Source organism: Telmatherina bonti (assembly GCF_933228915.1).
Source record: "Telmatherina bonti genome assembly, chromosome: 16".
In the NCBI taxonomy this organism is placed as follows: domain Eukaryota; kingdom Metazoa; phylum Chordata; class Actinopteri; order Atheriniformes; family Telmatherinidae; genus Telmatherina; species Telmatherina bonti.
The window spans coordinates 26723798-26742184 of NC_136614.1; the positions used below are offsets into that span (position 1 = coordinate 26723798).

The following is an 18387-nucleotide window of genomic DNA, read 5'->3' on the forward strand; positions in this document are numbered from 1 at the left end:
TTTACTGTTATTGCATCAAGTCTAACTAAATGTATAATTTTACTTTCCCTTCACTTGATTTTTTTTTTGTTTTGTTTAGTATGTATGACGCAATTACATGTTGCATGTGCATTTACACTTGCAGTATTATTCCAAAATCATAAACTATTCAAGCCCACATTCTGATATTGCATGTTTAACCTATTATAACTCAATTAGTTGCAGATTTATTGTTTTGTCAGAGCAACTGAGGAAAAGTACCTCCCAGTTGACATCTTTTACACAGGAAGCGTGATTTTAATGAAGTCTTATATAACCACAAGTGGTTTTAAATTAAATTATGTTCATAATAAACCTGTGATTCAAGTTATATGAATCTACTGAATCAACTCAACCGCTTCATTTTTGTTTCATTTTTACTGTCATCACAGAAGTTCAGCTCAAAAACAGCCTTATCAAGCCCCTTATTACTGAATAAAATACAATTAGTTGTTTTATTTTTAAAACATGATTTGGAGCATCTGATATTACTTTCAACTACGTCAAACTTAAAATATTTCAGACAACTAAGGTTTGCTTCATAACAGGGTTGTTGTTGAAAATTTGAATTTCAACTATTTCAGTGATGCTGGACACAGCTGGCTGCTAACACGTCCAGCTCTGTCCGTGTAAAACCGTAGTTATTCAAAATATTAATGTTAAAGTAATAAGACATCGCTCTCTCAGCATCACATAACTGAAGCTTCCCACTCGCTGGATTGAGTGAGAGCACAAAAAGCTGGATAATACATAGAAATAAAAAAATACACAGACTAACCTGACATGCCAGCTGGTCTGTTACGCACAACCATCTGGAAATCTAATGCAATCCTGAATCAATATTCAAACACTACAGTAGGACTAACACATAACAACAACAACAACAGTAACTCCAACTAATTACCAACATTAATCCCATCTAACTGTTAATGCTTGCAAATGAAAGGATTTGGCACTAAAAACAGGAAAAAGCATCATTTCATCAAGAAAAGATGAGCACACTTTCTCATTTCAGTTTTTTTTTCTGTTGTTGAATCTGATTGCACCAAACTAGAAATGTCATGGAAAAAAATAGTCTATTTGAAGACTAGTTAAGCTTCATAAATAAAGTGAGTCAGCACACATAGTGATGTGGCATACTGTATATTGTCATTTCTTTTAGCTGTTTCCACCCACAAGGCTTAGTTTCAGAGCCTGTACAAATGAAACATGCCTTCAACCTACTGCAGAGAGGCCAGGGTTTAAAGAATTACACAACTGATAAAGTCTGATAGATTATTGTACAAAGCTACATGTCCGCTAATTAGTGTGGTACAATGCAGACATACACGCCTAAATCCCATGATTTTCCCTCCCACACGTCACCCGAACATATGTATGTTTACTTGAAGCCTCCTTATGCTGCTTTTTTCAACCAAACCATCAGGCTTCTTCTGCATGTCATCCCATCAAAAGACACATGCACATTTACAGACTCTCCCACACTGGCTCGCAATTCCCACAAACAGAAATTTCCCTTGTTAGCATTGGGTTTGGACATTTCTTTCCAAAAGAGTTGTTGCTTTAGCTCATCAGGACATTTTCAAATCAGTCTCATCTATTGTGGTCAAATTGGTCCAGTGAGTGCAGCATGTATGTGTAATCATGGAAAATGCAGAAGATACGTCTTTTTTTGTGGTATTTAAAATCTTCACCAAATTGTGTATGAATTCTAATGTAGCGTTACACATCTTCTGACAAAGCTGACAGTGAGCAGTGCCAGCATGCACTTCATTTATGGGACTGCTCTTCAGGAAGACATATTTATGCTTTATAATATCATTTAATATAAAATAACGATACTATGTGTGCACTCTGTATTTATATGTGTTCTGATTACTTAAGCGTACAGCTGTCATCCTAATGAAAAAATAAGTGGGGGGCCCTATCATGTTATAACTTGATAATTTATTGTAAAAACATGAAAATATCACGTTGTAATGTGATAAGTTTTATTGTAAAATCTTGAAATATATCACGTTATAACATCATTCATTCATTATCCTAACCGCTTAATCCGATGAAGGGTTGCGGGGCAGCTGGAGCCTATCCCAGCAGTCTTTTGGCAAAAGGCGGGGTACATCCTGGACAGCTCGCCAGTCCATCGCAGGGCCACACAGAGACAAACAACCACTCACACTCACACTCATTACTGAAGGCAATTTAGAGTAACCCATTAACCTAACATGCATGTCTTTGGACGGTTGGGAGGAAGCTGGAGTACCTGGAGAAAACCAGGGGAGAACATGCAAACTCCACACAACCTTGCCCCAGCCAAGGATCGAACCAGCGACGTTCTTGCTGTGAGGCTACAGTGCTAACCACTATGCCACATTATAACGTGATAATTTTCATTGTAAAAACGTATAACGACTTGAATGCAGCTCCGATGATCCAGTTTGTATTCATAGTGATTCCTGTGCTGCTCAAGTTGATCAATCAGAAATTATGCCACGTCAAGAGAACCGGACTCATTCTTCCTCTGTCCAGACCCATACCTCTTAAAATGGTCCTTAAAGTACACACTTATTACAAAGTCATCCAAAGTTTTCAAAAGCAGCAAAATTTCACCATGTCTCAACCCAAGCATGAAATCAAACTTTATAAAGTCCTGTAAATGAGCCATTTGTGATCTCCTATCCACCCCGCAAACAATTTCCTCATCTAAAGTCAAAAATGCCCAAATTCACATTCTCAAACATATCAAGTCATAATGTGATAAGGCTCCAACTTTTTTTTCATTAGGATGATAGCTCTACGCTTTCGTAGGGAATGGATCAATCAATAGAATTTAATTAATTCATGTTTCTAACCCACAAGCAACAAAGTTACTTGTGCCAAATTAAAAATATGAATTGGGCATTATCTCAGCGAGGAGGATGGCCGCAGGATGATCAATTTGACATATCACGCAACTCAGTCATCGCATTTGACATTCTGGTCCTTTCTCCTTACCAGTAAACTGTAATGGGATTTGTTCGTACTCAGCATCAGCAAGTACTCAAATGTGCGTGACTTGTACTTGTACATGGTTTGAAAGAATGTGGTATTGGTGCATCCCTAATATAAAAATAGCACTGCAAAAAACAAACAAAAAGGAAACATTATTTCTGCTTCAGATTGTTTTTTTGTTTACATATGATAATAATAATAATTTTGCAAACATCAGTTTTAGAGATTCCTCCTTAAATAGTCGATTCTTCTACACGACTTCTTCATGGTATAATCTAAACATATATGATTTTTTACATCACATTAAATTAAATTTCTATTTTCAGATTGCAGAATGAAATATAATTTGGGCAAGAAATCTGAAGCAAAGATCCAACACATAAAGCTGCTCCCAACTCCCACTGACTGAGTGAGAAAAGAAGGGGAGACAGACTGGGCTATGAAAGAGCATATTAATTAGAAAATAAATGGAGGGCACTATAAGCTGTGTCATGATTTTTCTGTTGTACTATAATGTGTCCATATATGTTGTGCATAAATTAGGATACAATGAAATTATGGCACATAGATCAAAAAGCATGTGGTAACACAGATAATCTGTGTCGTCAGAGAGCAACACAGCACATAACTGCTGGTCAGAAACAGTTTCCTCTGAGGTGCAAGCAGCTTGGCTTGCAGCATGAAAAATACATTTTATTCTGGCTCAACAAATGGAGGATTACAGATGAATACCAAATACACAAGATGAAATGACAACATGTCATTGCAAAACTGTAGTGAAAATAGGAAATAATTCAAAGGCCAGAGCAAAAGACAACTGCTGTAGGCATAACAAACAGGTTTGTTCGGTGTTGCGTTTCAATATGTTTCACATATAAGAGATCCTGTGGACAAAAACATAATAATCTAATGCAGCAAACTTAAATGCTGCTTTTAGAAAAGGTTTAACAATAAATAGGTAAAAGCTTAACAACAACAGTACTTATTTCAGCAAGAAATTTGGCATGGTACTTACACACAGATGCAGAGGTTTCCAGAATTAATTAGGTAGTCTATATACTGGTTGCAGGTCGACAATTACCAACCAGGATACACAGAAAAAGCACACCATGCACCATATCCTAAGCGCAAACTGCAAAACAGGCTGCTGCTCTGAGACCTGCGTGGAAACGTCTTTGACGTTCATTCAAGCACATTACAGCATCCTGGTGGTGGCAAGTTTGCTCAATTAAATTAGCATGAATTAGATTTAACGCTACCCTAAGATAGAATCTACTTAAAAGTACTTGTTTTCCTGTGGTTTTCCTCCAAACGGTCACACAGCACTCAAGCTCTGAGAGTAATATAAAATTGAAGTGTTGTATTTAATTCAATGACAGACCTAGTGTTTTTATGACAGCCTGACCTCAGTTCTCTTAGGTAACAGCGCATATGAAGGTAAAATCAATGGTAATATTGCCTGTATCTGTTTTTACATTCAATTCATTCAAGGTTGCTGTAGAGGGGCAGGGCTCACTGAGTAAACACTCAACAAGGATAGAGATCCTGTGTGTGTATGCTTGTGTATACACTGTTTAAGATTTCGGATTTCACGGACTGTCACATTTGCTAATGCCCAACGGCAGCTCATACACAGCTTGCCAACTTGTGATCTACATGTACACAACCCAAAACCTAAACGGTGAAACCCACAGCTGTTGAGTAATGACATATTCTCTTTTCTTCAGCAAGTTTGGCTTATGAAGGCCAGTCAAATGAGACCCTTCCATCAGTGTGTGACTTTTATGTATAGACTGTGTGTATAATACATGTCTGCGGATGTCTTTCCATGTTTGCCCGTGTCCACACCTGTTTGATTTGTCTGTGTCAATATGATTTACGACTTGAGAAGCAAAGAAAAACAAATGATGTTCAGCCTTCAGAGGATAGTGGTAGCTTACAGGTTAGATAGGTTGAGGTGGAAGCTTTTTTCCCCTCCCTTTGAACATTAGAAGAACATGAACAACAGTCTTCTTTTTAATTCCTCACAGATTTAATCAAGCACGCCTACCTAAAATGACTCATCATAATGGCAAAGAATTTTGTGACTTGTATGTGACCTCGCGAAGCAACCACACATGTGCACACTCAGAAATCTGTGACACGCAGATTGCGTCAGCAGTTGCGTACAGTAGTCTCCATGCCCATAAATACCGTGATATCATAATGAGCTAATGGGAAATTGAGAGTGAGCAACTGAGCCTTACCAAAAGCACAAATGCACTCTTTTTCCTCGAAAATAAGGTTACTTCAAATAGGGAACATGATTTTAATTGAATGAATTAACTAGCCCTGTATTGGTTTTAAATTCTATTATCTACACAATAAACCTGCGTGAAAATGACTGTAAAATAACAAACCTTGTGAATCACTTGAGTACAATTATGGGAATCTAAAGAGTCCACGTATCCTCTTGTCATCTTTATTTCATTTACATCTTTATTGTTATCCTACTCTGCGTATAACTCAGAAAGGGCCTATCACAGCTGCTTCTTATGACTCATTGAAATTGTTTAACAAATTTTATCTTTTTTTTAACATGATTTGCGTCATCTGAAATTAGATTGAATGATTGGTAAATGGCAAAAATACAACTGTGTTGCAGGTCATTTCAAGCTGTATGACAGAAAAATGCTGCAGCGTCGTTTCCAGTATCCTCATTCAGAATCGGTCCGTTTCCTTGACAATGATTTATGATCTGGTGTGTGTTTTATAGGAGGTTTTTGTCTAACACGTGGATTGTAAATAACGATTATTTGTTATTGTTTTTAACTGCAATCAATCACATTACTGCACTTGGTTGAAGCTATCCATTGGTAAATGCTCATCATGCCTGTATTGTTTCGATGAGACAGCTTTGAGACAGCCAATGAATGGTACAATATGGTTTTTCCAGTGACATACTATATATATAAAGCAACTGTTAAGTTACAAGACATATAATCAAATTCTGAAGGGATCTGGCTGGTATATGGTTTTATTGGGCTACGTGTACTGCAAATAATTTCACTGGGACTATAGTTAGACATGTATTATGCTGTTGAAAGAAAGAATGTGATTTTCCAGGCCAAATGACCCTCTTCTACCATCCTTTTTGCCTTTTATAGTTGAGGATGGCCATGCTCACTCACACTCCTCAGCACTGGGTTACATAATTAGATTGAGCCTTGGATGGAAACTGGCTGTTTTTTCAGTCACACACAAGGCACAGCACTCATCGGTGGTCTGATAAAAACGTGTTCACAAACAAGCTCTTTTGAGTGAATATAATGCAATATAAATAAGATACATGAGTGTTAGTAGTAATATAATTTTTGCCATTTCCCAAAAGGTTGGTTTCGCAGTTTAGCTTTTTTTTCTATGTGTTTTGCTATTTAATTTGCATTTCCACAATGCAAATTAAACGTTTGACACCATAAGTTATTACTGTGTTATGTTTTTATTTGCATCTTAAGAATTTCCACAAATTATGGAAACATGCATATAAATAAATTCATATATATCCTATAACCAACATTCATCTTATTGTTATTCAGGATGCATGGAAATATTGGGAAAACTTGGATACATTATGTTTTTATGTTTATTAATGTATATGATTTCTTTTTATATAAATAAATGGAGAGTCCAACTCATACCGGGATATACAAATCTACCCAAAGAACTTGATATTTACTCATTACTGACTATTAACTCTGACACATCTCCAAAAGGAGAAAGCATATAACCAATGAATGACAACATGAGGCTTATGATAAGTTGTGGATACATATGTGCGTTTGCATGTGTGACAGAGAAAGAGAGAGAGAGAGAGAGAGAGAGAGAGAGAGAAAGAGAGAGAGGGAGAGATGTTTACCACCGAGTGAACACGAACGTACCTCAAAGGGATAATCATACTTTCAGACTTTAGACTGCAGTGTCCCCAAGGGGAAATTCTTCTCCACAGACCAAGTCCCTGGATTCCTACGACCAGGTGGGCAATAATGCACAGAATACGACATACCAATACTGTGCAACATAAGAAATACGGCACAAACCACAACACAACAAAACCAATCAATAAAATCTTCTGTGGGGTTTGTGGTTTAGCAAAGCTATGACTGCAGGCATCGTTATTTTTTCCAAAATAAGCATTCCTATACCACAATATCATACATCTACATCCTGAGGGTAATTGGTTGAGGTATTATTGTTGTGGATGTGGATGAGTGCTGTTGTAATTGCAAAAAATAGTTTTAGCAAAACCCCAACATAGCTGGGGGAGGGACTGATAACAGTCATTGGTGTAGAGCACAGGTGTCAAACTCCAGTCCTCGAGGGCCGGTCTCCTGCAGGTTTTTGTTGTCTCCATGCTCTAACACGTCTGACCAAAATTAATAATTAGGTAGACAAGAAGCTGCTGGATCCATTTGATTTGAATCAGGTGTGTTGATAAGGAGAAACAATGAAAAGCTGCAGGATACCGGCCCTCAAGGACTGGAGTTTGCACCCCTGAGAGCATGTGCAGGAAAGGACTCAACACACAGCCTTGTGTACCTCCTATGTTGAGAACTGGTGATGTGGTTGGGTCTACCTGTACACTTGCAGTGTAATACTGAACAAATTTTGAATGGGATAGAGCCACTGAGCAGGGACATTAAGATGGTTTAATTTCTGGATCATGAGGTTTCTTTGGGTTGAACTGAAAGTAGAACTCAAGTCCTTTACAAGTATTCTAACAAAGTGGCCCGGGGAGTCCAGACACTGAAGAAGGATGTGTAGCAGGCAGGCTACGCCATCCTCCATGCCCATCTCTGCCCAATAGGTAATTCTAGGGTGTCCAGTTGTGAGGTGACTATAGGTACAATGTTATTCAGCAGAAGCTGAATAACAAAGCAAAAAGACAGAAGTGTTTGAGCTCTGTGGGCCGGGGTTTTTTGGTAAATTGGATTATAGTTGCAGCTTTGCAGATAATTTGTGTTGTTGTAGTTATGTAAATTTGGGTAAAAATTGAGTAAGAGATGAATAGCTCCTGTGGACAGTTCTTTAGCATGCCTGCTGGAAAGATGTCAGGCCCTGGTGCCTTGGCCAACTTACATCAGCTGAGATGACGCCTTACTTCCCCCTCAGTAAAAGGGGGCCAATGCCTTTGAGTACAGACGAGGGAGAGCTTTCAGTAGATCCTTACACTCGGACGAGAAATCATGAACAGAAACTAGCATAAAAAAAGCACTAAATTCTTTCAAGAAAGATTCTGGATTAGTCATTGTCCTGATTTTAGATTTGAATTTTGATTCATTTTGCATCTTTAACAACCAATGGGTTAATATAGGAAGTGATCCAGGGTTTGGAGATTAAGTACTTATTTATTGTTTTGACAAGGATGGGGGTGCTAATGCAAATGTTTATGCAATCCGTAATTACCTCTGCCATTCAGATCTCCCTCGAAAATGTCCCTATCAGTGCAAGCTAGAGAGCCTTGAAGGTGGGTAATAGCATCTTCCTACCATTATGGGTGCTATAACATTGTGGTTTGTGCTGTTTTAGTTCCTGTTTGTAGAGCCAACGTAGGGACAAAATATTAAAATCTGCAAGTCTAAGTGTGGATATAAACGGGAACGGAATGCATCAGTGAAGTTTCTGTAACGCATGTCTAATATGTTTTCCCCTCTAGTGGGAATGGTCACATGCTGCTGAAATGATGGTAATGCAAATAGAAAATGCTGAGAGCGAGTACGGTCACTCAGTGGGGCAATGATTTGTACATCTGTTCAACTGCTTGTTAACACAAACAGATAATCAGTCACATGTCAGGAACGCAATACATGAAGTCATGTAGACATGATCAAGATGACTTGAGGAAGTTTAAACTGAGCATGTGAATGAAGAGGAAAGACGGCTTAAATTTCTGTAACCATGACATGGATTTGGTGTAATTCAAGCTCATTTGAGTATTTTAGAAACTGAAGATCTACTGGGATGTTAACACACAACCTTCTCTAGATTTTTACAGAGAATGGTTTGGAAAAAAGACAATGTCCATTGAGCAGCAGTCGTCTGAACCAAAATGTCTCACTGATGTCAGAGATCAGAGATCCGTGAAGAATGGAAAGACTGTTTGGAGATGATAGAAACACAGTGAGTCAGATTACCATTACTTACAACCAAGGTATGCAGAATACCATCTCTGAAAAAGATGTTCAACCTTGAAGCAGATGGGCTACAGCAACAGAAGACCACACTGGGTCCTACTTAGCTAAGAACAAGAAACAGAGGCTATAATTCACACAGATTTGCCAAAATTGAACAATCGAGGATAGACAACATTGCCGGGTGAGTCTTATTTAAGCTGCAACATTCAGATGCAAGGACAGATTTAGGGGAAACAACATCAAAGCATGAAGACATCCTGCCATCTATCAACACTTCAGGCTGCTGGTGATGTAATGGTTACGGGGATATTTCTTGGCAGACTTTCAATCCTGAAGAACCAACTGAGCACCATTTTGACACCACAGCCAACCTGAGAATTGTTGCTAATCATGTCCATATGGCCACAGTGTACCATCTTCTGATGGCCGCTTTCAGGAGGATAATGCAACATGTCACAAAGCTCAAATCATCTCAAATTGGCTTCCTGGATATAATAAAGAGCTAATTAAACTCAAATGGCCTCCACATCAACAGATCTTAATCCAATAGAGCACCTTTGAGATGTGGTGGAAAAGGAGATTCTCCTCATGAATGTAGCCAACAAATCAGCATGACAGAAGCAACTGTCATAGTATGGCACAAAATTTCAAAGCTGAAACCTTTTTGAATGTATATTACAAAGAATCAATGCAGTTCCAAAGGCAAAAAGCTTCCAACCTGGTACTAGCATGGTGGAAATGATCAAGTGAACGATGAGTGTACTGTGTTGCAAAACCAGATCATCTTGGACCCCTCAGATTATTCTTAAGATGTTCTCATGCTTTCTCAACTGTGTTTTGTGCATAAATTCACAACAGCAGGGCAGATCAGCAGACTGATTTATTGTAACATTTCAATAACTTTTCTGTCACCAGATCCTTGAATATTCACAGATTGATCCTAGGTTTAAAAAAAAAAACCTGCAATATTTGAGTATGTTGAAAAAGTTCTCAGTCAGGGAGTTCCCAAAATGTATATTAAGATAGAGTCGCCAAGTGTAAACTAAGCCTGAGATTGAAACACAGCTCTCTAGCTTCAAACTTGTTTTTACTTATATACTTTTCTTGCAACTGTAACAGGTACATATAAAACTCACAAGCAAGAACAATTGGGGAAAACTAATTGCAAGAGCCAAGAAACAATAACAGGCGAACAGCTGAGGCAGAAAAGAAATAATCAGCAACACAGAGAAGACTATACTTTACTTTGCTAATCTTTTTTTTTTACTTATATTTTAAGAGGATTTGTTCAGAAAACACGCTGTGGTGGAAATAGAGCCTAAAAATAGAGCAAAAAAATCCTTCCTTGATGAATGCATGTATCTGAAGTCATCAAACAGAATATGAAAAGGGACCATTTTTCACAAGAGGATGGTGAGGGATGGTATCCGTGTCTGGTTAATAATAGATACTCCACCGGAACACCAGACAGAGAGGTCCATGCAACTGATGTTAAAAGACAATCATGCAGAAAAAAGTCACAGGTAGCATAAAAAATGTCACATGTAGCATAATATGTTGCTGGGGCTCTACTGAGCTGTGACAGGCTCTAACATAAACAGTTATTACTGGAGAAGTTTTTTTGTGTTTTTTTTGTTTTTTTTGGGGGGGTGGGGGGGTATTAAAACTATAATGTAACACTGCTGGAGGCATGGGCTTAGTCTAAGCTTGGCATAAATGGATTGATGTTTTGCTTGAGGTGATGAAGGTAGGTGCAGGGTAAGCTGAGGAAGCCTGGTAATTTCTGGATGAAGTTAGGTAACTGGCATTTGTAAAGGGATGCCTGCAGAGTGAAAATACCAAATTATTCCAAAATGACTATGTTACATCACAGACTCAGCTGCGCTGCACTGTGCAACCACTGTGCTATGACATTCTCATTTAGACCGGATTAGGAGGTCAAAGGTCTGCTTTGCCCAGTTACACATGCACTGCAGAGGGCTCTTCAAGGCCAGGTGTCGCCAAATATGGTATTAAATACTGAAGCTACACATATGCAGAAAGTATGCTTGCCGACCTGTATTTAAACTTCTACAGAAATCAATCTACATACGCGAAGGAGAGGATCATTTTTCACAGATAAACTCAAGGCTTTTCAACTTCTTAGTAAACATGAAAACCAGTTTGTGCTGGCTACTGCAAAACAGCCCCATATGGAGTCACAGCCAATATCTTAAGGGGATTAAAATGCTCCAAATTAATGGATACACAGAAGACAGGCTTCAATTCAGCTGTGCCACATCTAAAATGCTTGCAATGGATATACCTCTACAACCACTCTCCTTGCTACACTCTATCTGAAAGGACTCCTCAGGGAGATAACCTTCCAAGTGAAAATGTGTAATAAAGAGGGGTTTGAGACAAGAAAACTGGACAGTAGAAGGACATAAGAGGGGAGTGGGATTTGCTTGAAATTCTGAGAGTTCTCCCATTGCCCAAATAAGTACCTTTTAAAAGAGAATCTGTGCCCTGCTGAGCTGTGGATAAGGCAGCCAGCAGAAAAGGAGCTGCGGAAAATAGAACATGTCCATATAGAGAGGGGAGCTGTGTAGAGAGGGAGCAGGAAGGGCCAGGGGTTAAATGCTTCCCCAGAATGTGAGCTTTCCATTGGCGTAAACCCAGTCAAGAGTCCCCGAATCCCTGCTGACTGACACCCTGAGGGTCTACTCTGAGAATGACTGAGTAAAAGCAAGGGAAATATTGCTCCCAAAAATGTAGATTTGACTACAGTTCTGTGTTTATAAACATTTAAAACACAAATCACATCAAATTATAACCCAGTCATTAGGAGCCTGTAAGTTTTAGAGCAGTGGATTGGCAGAGTACCAAGACAAAGAGACAGAAGAGGAAAACCTGTCTTGACAAACAAAACGCCCCACAGATGTTGTGCTCCTCTCTGACACCACTGGTTTCTATAGCAACCCTGCTGGCTAGTAATAGCCTCTAGCTCGCCTGGCTGCAGCGGCGTCACAAAAGACGCACACACAAAATTAAGCCTTCTGAATGGGATCCCAGCATGTATTTATAGTGACACATAGACTAACGCGGACCCACCCCAGGCATTACCAAATAGCACACATCTATAAACACAGACCATCGACCCCCGTCATTAAAAGCCACAAACACACAGATACTCCCACACACACACATGCAAACACACACAAACATCCTTCAAAACAGATCCACCAAGTCCCTCAATTCCAGTAAGCAAGTCCTGTAATTGGTGATGACAGATAGTGGCAATTGTACATTAAGCTGGCTTGTGCTGTTTCTTTCACTGACTGAAGAGTCTGATTAGAACTGTGATATAAATCAATTTTAATATTTTTCTCAATTAATCTAGGCAACTAATACAAAAGAAAGTGTACTATTAGCATTATAAGCACCTGGTGGGTGACAAAAGCCTTTTTTTTGGTCTTATTCTATTAATCATGTGTTGCTCAGGAGTACTCCCAACTTGATATTTCATCACCTAAAGAACTTAGCAACTGTATTTTTGAATAATTACATGTAATAATCTAATAGTTTTGAGCCAAACGTCTAGAGATAAGATCCTGCTTAAAAGCCAGCTGCTGTTTTAGGAACGTTATCTCCTATTTACTCAATTAATCATGAGTTCACATATACTTTAAATTGACTTTATACTTTACTGTGACTTTAATGTAACCTGTGAAGCTCCATTATTATCATCTGGAAGTATCTAATTCAATCTAGAATTTAAAAAGAATGTGTATAATCGAAAGGAATCACAGTCATAAAAAAGACAAAGTTTTCCTTACCGGTCTTAAATGCATCTCAGATTACTTATAACAAATGATGCATCATACTAGGTCTTTTTTTCAAAAGTTAAGCCAACATAGAGAAGCAGAGTGAGCACAACTTATTAAACCCAGGGCTTAACAGCTTGTCAGATCACCTTCAGCAGCCATAACTTGAAGTAATCGTTTTCTTTTGAACAATTATCAGTCTCTCACATGGCCCACTCTTCTACACAGAATTGCCTCAGTTTAGTGGGTTTTGCTGGCATTCATTTATTCACAGCTCTCTAAAGGTCCCATCAGGTTCGGTTCCGGACTTTGATTGGATCAGGGCAACACCTTGATTCTTTTCTTTTCATCTATTCTGCTGTAGATTTGCTGCTGTGTTTGGGATCATTGTTCTGCTGTATGACCCAGTTTAAGCCAAGCTATAACTGTCAGACAGATGGCCTCATATATGACTCTAGAATAGTTTAGGATACAAAGGTGGTCATTAGTTGATTCAATGATTGCATGTGTTGAGGTTTTGTGGCTGCAAAAAAAAGCATCATCCACCCAACACTATACTATAAAAAATATCTTTGCTTTGGCCATATCCATTTAAAAGACATTTTTACAGAAACCTTTAGGTTTGCAAAAACAGCATTGAAACAAACCGTATCTGTGCTGCCATGCTTATTTTAGAATAAATAGACTTTCTTCTAAAAACTCTTCCAAAAAAGTCAAACCTCTTTAGGCTTGTTATAATTGTACCATCAATGACTTCAACATTCAACATGCTAAATGAGGTCTGTAGAGTTTGAGAAGTAGCTTTTGAGTTGACTTTCTTTTTTTTTTTTCAGTGGTTTGACTTTGATGCTGGGGAAGAGATTAGCAGCAAGTCTTTCTAAATGTAGAATAACTGACTAAAAATGCTTTAAACATTACATTAAAAACTTACATTAAAACTCTTCCCAGGGTTTAATAGCTAATGAATCGCTTCCTTGGCATTGTGTTAGCACCTACCTGAATGCTGCAAACCAGTATACTGCCAAAAACGTTACTTTTATAGAAGTGGTCACACTAACAATGTCAATTCATCAAGCACATTTGATTACTAAATCAGCTCCTGTCTGGAACTTCCTGTTCATGTGGAAGCAGTAACAATGTACCTAGTTTTTAAGACGCACCTTGTCTATTTTGGTTTTGTTTTGTGTTGACTAAATAATGACACAGTGTAACATGTCATGTGTTGTTCTTGAGGTTTCAGTAACCAAATTTAAGATCTGGTAAAGACCAGGTGTTTGTTATTAGATTTGTCTATTGGATCCGTTCCAGATGGGAAAAAGGCTAACACACTCTACACAGACATGTATATATGGCTAGTATATGACACAATGTCCTTCTGTATACATTAACTAGACATTCTGCTGTATTTTGTAAAGATGACGGCAATTTGCAGCTCAAGCCAGGCACTGAGCTGGTGATTATATAAAGGACTAAAACACACTGAAAGCCCCTGTGCTGGATGTGGGAGGTGAATCTGAGTGTACTTACCAGGTAACAGACAGAGCGACAGAATACTGAGGGGAGGGGAAACACTGGAAGATAGCACAGGTCCACTCTAGTGAGAGGAGAAAACAAAAAGAAATAGAGAAAGAACATTTAAGTATAATTTGCAGGCATCTGATCTGCTAACTTTGTAATCAATGCCCATCTCTTACAGTTTTAGCATTATTACAAATGCTTGTGATGCCCTCAGGGAAAACTCTTGACACACAAACACGTCCCTACACAAGCACACAGGATAAACACTTGCTGGGGTGTAATCACTCGCTTCTAGTCATATTCCTCATCCTATTTGGCGAGCGCAGTATTTTAATCATTCCTCTGGCTTCTGCTAAACAAACTTTTAATAGGAAGCTGCTCCCCTTAAGAAAGGCAGCCCTCATCAAACAGAGCAGTGGAAATGAGCTGGCAAATTAGACAAACTGCACACACCTCCGCATGTTCGCTGCTGTAGACTTTGAGTGGCAGGTATGCGAGTGAGTATTGAAGAGTCTGCTAAGAGCCTCACATTTACACATAAAGGACAGACTGGGTCAAAGAAAATTCCAGACAAATAGTGAGAGGAGGCAAAATAGGAGGAAAAGTATAAGAAGGAGGATATCATCCATGAATCCTCTTGGAGAGACATCTTTTACCCCTAAGGTCTGAAGACGAGACAAATTCCTGAACGTTTCCTGCAGTTTTCAGAGACTGTTATTCTACATTGTGTCTCTCCTCAACTCTTCATCACAGCTTGGTCTGGATTTGCCCAGAGGCAGACAGGAACAGGGCAGTAATGGTTTCTGTATACACACACTTTGCAAGATAAACTTTATCAGAACAGCACAGACAGCACAGGAAGATTTCAACAACTCAGTGAGGAAAAGCTGCCGTAAGTGCTGACTGCCTTTATGTCTGGGATTATGATTGTTTATAACAGCAGAATTTTTTAGACAGCCCAATAAAACATGGACCTTTCGACTGCCCTGTCCTTTGTTCTGTTTGGAAGAGGACTTATTATACAGAGCTTTTTTTTAAATGAATAAAAGTGAATATGATTCATCAGTTATTTTACAAAAATACTCCACACTGATCCATTGAGCAGAACAAAGCTGCTGTATATGCTCAATGACTGAGTACAGAGCATGCTTTAATTATTATATATTTAAAGTTGTCTGGGATTACACTCCAAGCTACAACAAATGCCTTTATCAAAACGCCCTTTTGAATAAATTGCCTCTGTCATTTGGTCATTTGAACAGGCTCTCTTCTAGGGACTTTTAGTGACTTGTGCTGCTTTTGTTTTAAGGGAGGCATAATCAAATACACTATTTAATTATCTGTATATCAAGTATACACATTTGGCCCCTCTTAAAAAGACACTAAATTCCTGCCAGGGTGTGGCACGTTGAATTAATCTCCAACCAAGATGATAACGTAATGGAAAGAAAGTTTCTGCACAGAGGAAGTTTAGCACAATGTTTCTAAAATCGGCGAATAGTTATGTTAGAGAGAAAAAAACAAACAAAACATTACCTTAGTAACAACCAACATAATCATGTTTATGACTTTTGCCATAATCAGACAGGCCTGCAACTTTAATATAAAGCCTATAATTGAGGCTAAGTGATGAGAGGAAACTCTGAAACTGTTATGTAATACATAGGAGAGATCCTTGCTTTTAATCAGGTTACAAATAATCTCATAATAAGAAGCAATATGAATGAAAGGCTCTCTGTGAGTAACCCACGCAAACACAACATCCACAAACAAGACAACTAGGACTTGTTCTGGAAAATGAAACGATACATCCTTTTGGGATTACAGATATTCTTTGAAGCCAATACTTCATGAAAGAGTAAATAAAAACAACAAGCTGATGGTCAAGAAGTGATTTTAGAAAGGAATATTTAAGTATGTTCTATAATGTTCCATCTGTTCTGTGTTTAGTGTCCTCTGCCTGATATCTCTCTCCATTTCCTCTCATGTGGATGGGCCTCTTCCACAGTGGCAGCTTATGTGGAATAAATAAGCTACATGTCAAGTGGCCCCACTGGACGAGAGCTGTTCACATGCCTCTTCAGCCACAGCACAGGATGGATGGGTGCACTCTGGACCAAAAAAGGGAAGCCAGAAACAAAAAAAGGCTAATGTTTTGCTTTGTTAAATATTTAAAAAAAAAAAAAAAAAAAAAAAGTTAACTTATACAATGAAAATTAGAAAATAAAGCAAAGATTTGTTTTTAAAGTGATAAAATATTTTTTGAGATGCTACTGCACTGCAAAAAAGTCCAACTTGTATTGGTTGGCCTGAAACAGTCATTTAAGTAGGTAAAACTTGAAAATATGTATTAATAGCATTTAAAGCAATAATGTTAGTAATCACAACAAAACAAGCAAGTTGTTTGCCCTAAAACAATTAGGTGAGTCGTTAAAAATTATATTTTTAAGTTGGAGTTAAATACAAGGGACAACAGTTCTGCTAACTTTAATTTCTTTGTTGTAAAATGCGGGAAAACCAACTTTTTGAGTTTGCAATTTTTACTTGAAGTCTCACCTGGCTGTGCTGCCTCGAACTGGACTCCACGCAGGTAAGTTTTTATCTAAATTAAGTTTAAATGGTATGGGAATTGTTGACTAGTGTTGTGTATTATGTTGTAGATTTATGGAGGAGGCAACCTACACATTTTCACAAACCGACACATTTAAACACAAACAACTTTTCACTCAGCAGCTGTTAGCAGAGCTGCTGCATGAGTTAGCAGCTAGCTTAACTGGACTGATACCATTCAAACAGGACAAGACATGTTAGCTTCTACTGGTTAGTACCGTTCAAACAGGACAAGACATATTAGCTTCTACTGGTTAGTATTCAGTTAATTCATGCTCGCCTACTTGCTGCAGCTAAAGGAGTAGCCATTAGGGTTTTAATGCTAACACATTAGCTGATATTTGATGTACTAAGTATCAGGACAACATGGAGCAGTTTGTGTAACACTTTTTTGTAGTAACATTTACATAATGCCGAGTTAAATAAAACACTTCATGCTGCTACCATTTACATATTAAAATGATAAGATGTAAGGCATGTCAGAGTTGATAAAATTATTATCGTGTAATGGTAGGAAAGGCCAATCTACCTATTTAAAATATTGTGTTGGTTATAATATAGGCCTGCCCTGAATTTACTACATTGCTTTTGATTAAAAAAGGTTTAAATATTTATACTATGACCCACTGTGGGCTCCCAGGCTTGGATATATTGTCCTTCTGTTTGACAACATTGAAATACTTTTAATTGACTGACCTGTTTTATACTGACTGCTGACTTTCTTAACCTAAACTGATGTAGGCGTTGGGTTTAGGTATACAGATAGGTTGATAACCTTAAATATATGTTATTTGTAATTAATATTTACTGCAGCAAAATTTATTAAAAATAAAAACATTGAATGTGTACTCTTTTCACCTCAAGGGTCTAGTTTAGTCTTTGCATTGTCACTAAATTTATAAAATGTTATGTGTAATGTATAACATTTCAGCTGACAGCCTTACTAATTCCCTGCAAATTGTCATCTTTGTTTTTCAGATTGAATGAATGCAGTTCAAGTTCTGCAAGTTTACCAACGCCATGGAAGGTGTTCAGCTGAAACATTATCGGCCACATCACAGAGGTTCAACACGGCTTTGCAAACACAGGGACTGCTGACCTTTCAGAACCATCAGTGCTTTGAAATCACATCTTTCACGATTGCATAGGACTGTCCAACTGTTCTTTTTTTATGAGCACAAGTTGTCTTTCATTTTTCTTAAACTGATAAAAGCACAAGCTGGTTTTTTTTTTATTTGCCTTTTTATTTGATTCAATGCTGCTAGTTTAAATCA

At 38.0% G+C, this 18387-nt stretch overlaps 1 protein-coding gene across 1 annotated transcript in view; it reads right to left on the reverse strand.

Moving 5' to 3' along the window:
* Nucleotides 1-18387, reverse strand: part of plcb4b (phospholipase C, beta 4b) — a 66030-nt gene that overhangs the window by 31955 nt on the left and 15688 nt on the right. Inside the window, exon 3 of the mRNA XM_079255238.1 lies at nt 14513-14579. The gene's annotated coding sequence lies outside the window, so the exon portion shown is untranslated. The remainder of the gene's footprint in view (nt 1-14512; nt 14580-18387) is intronic.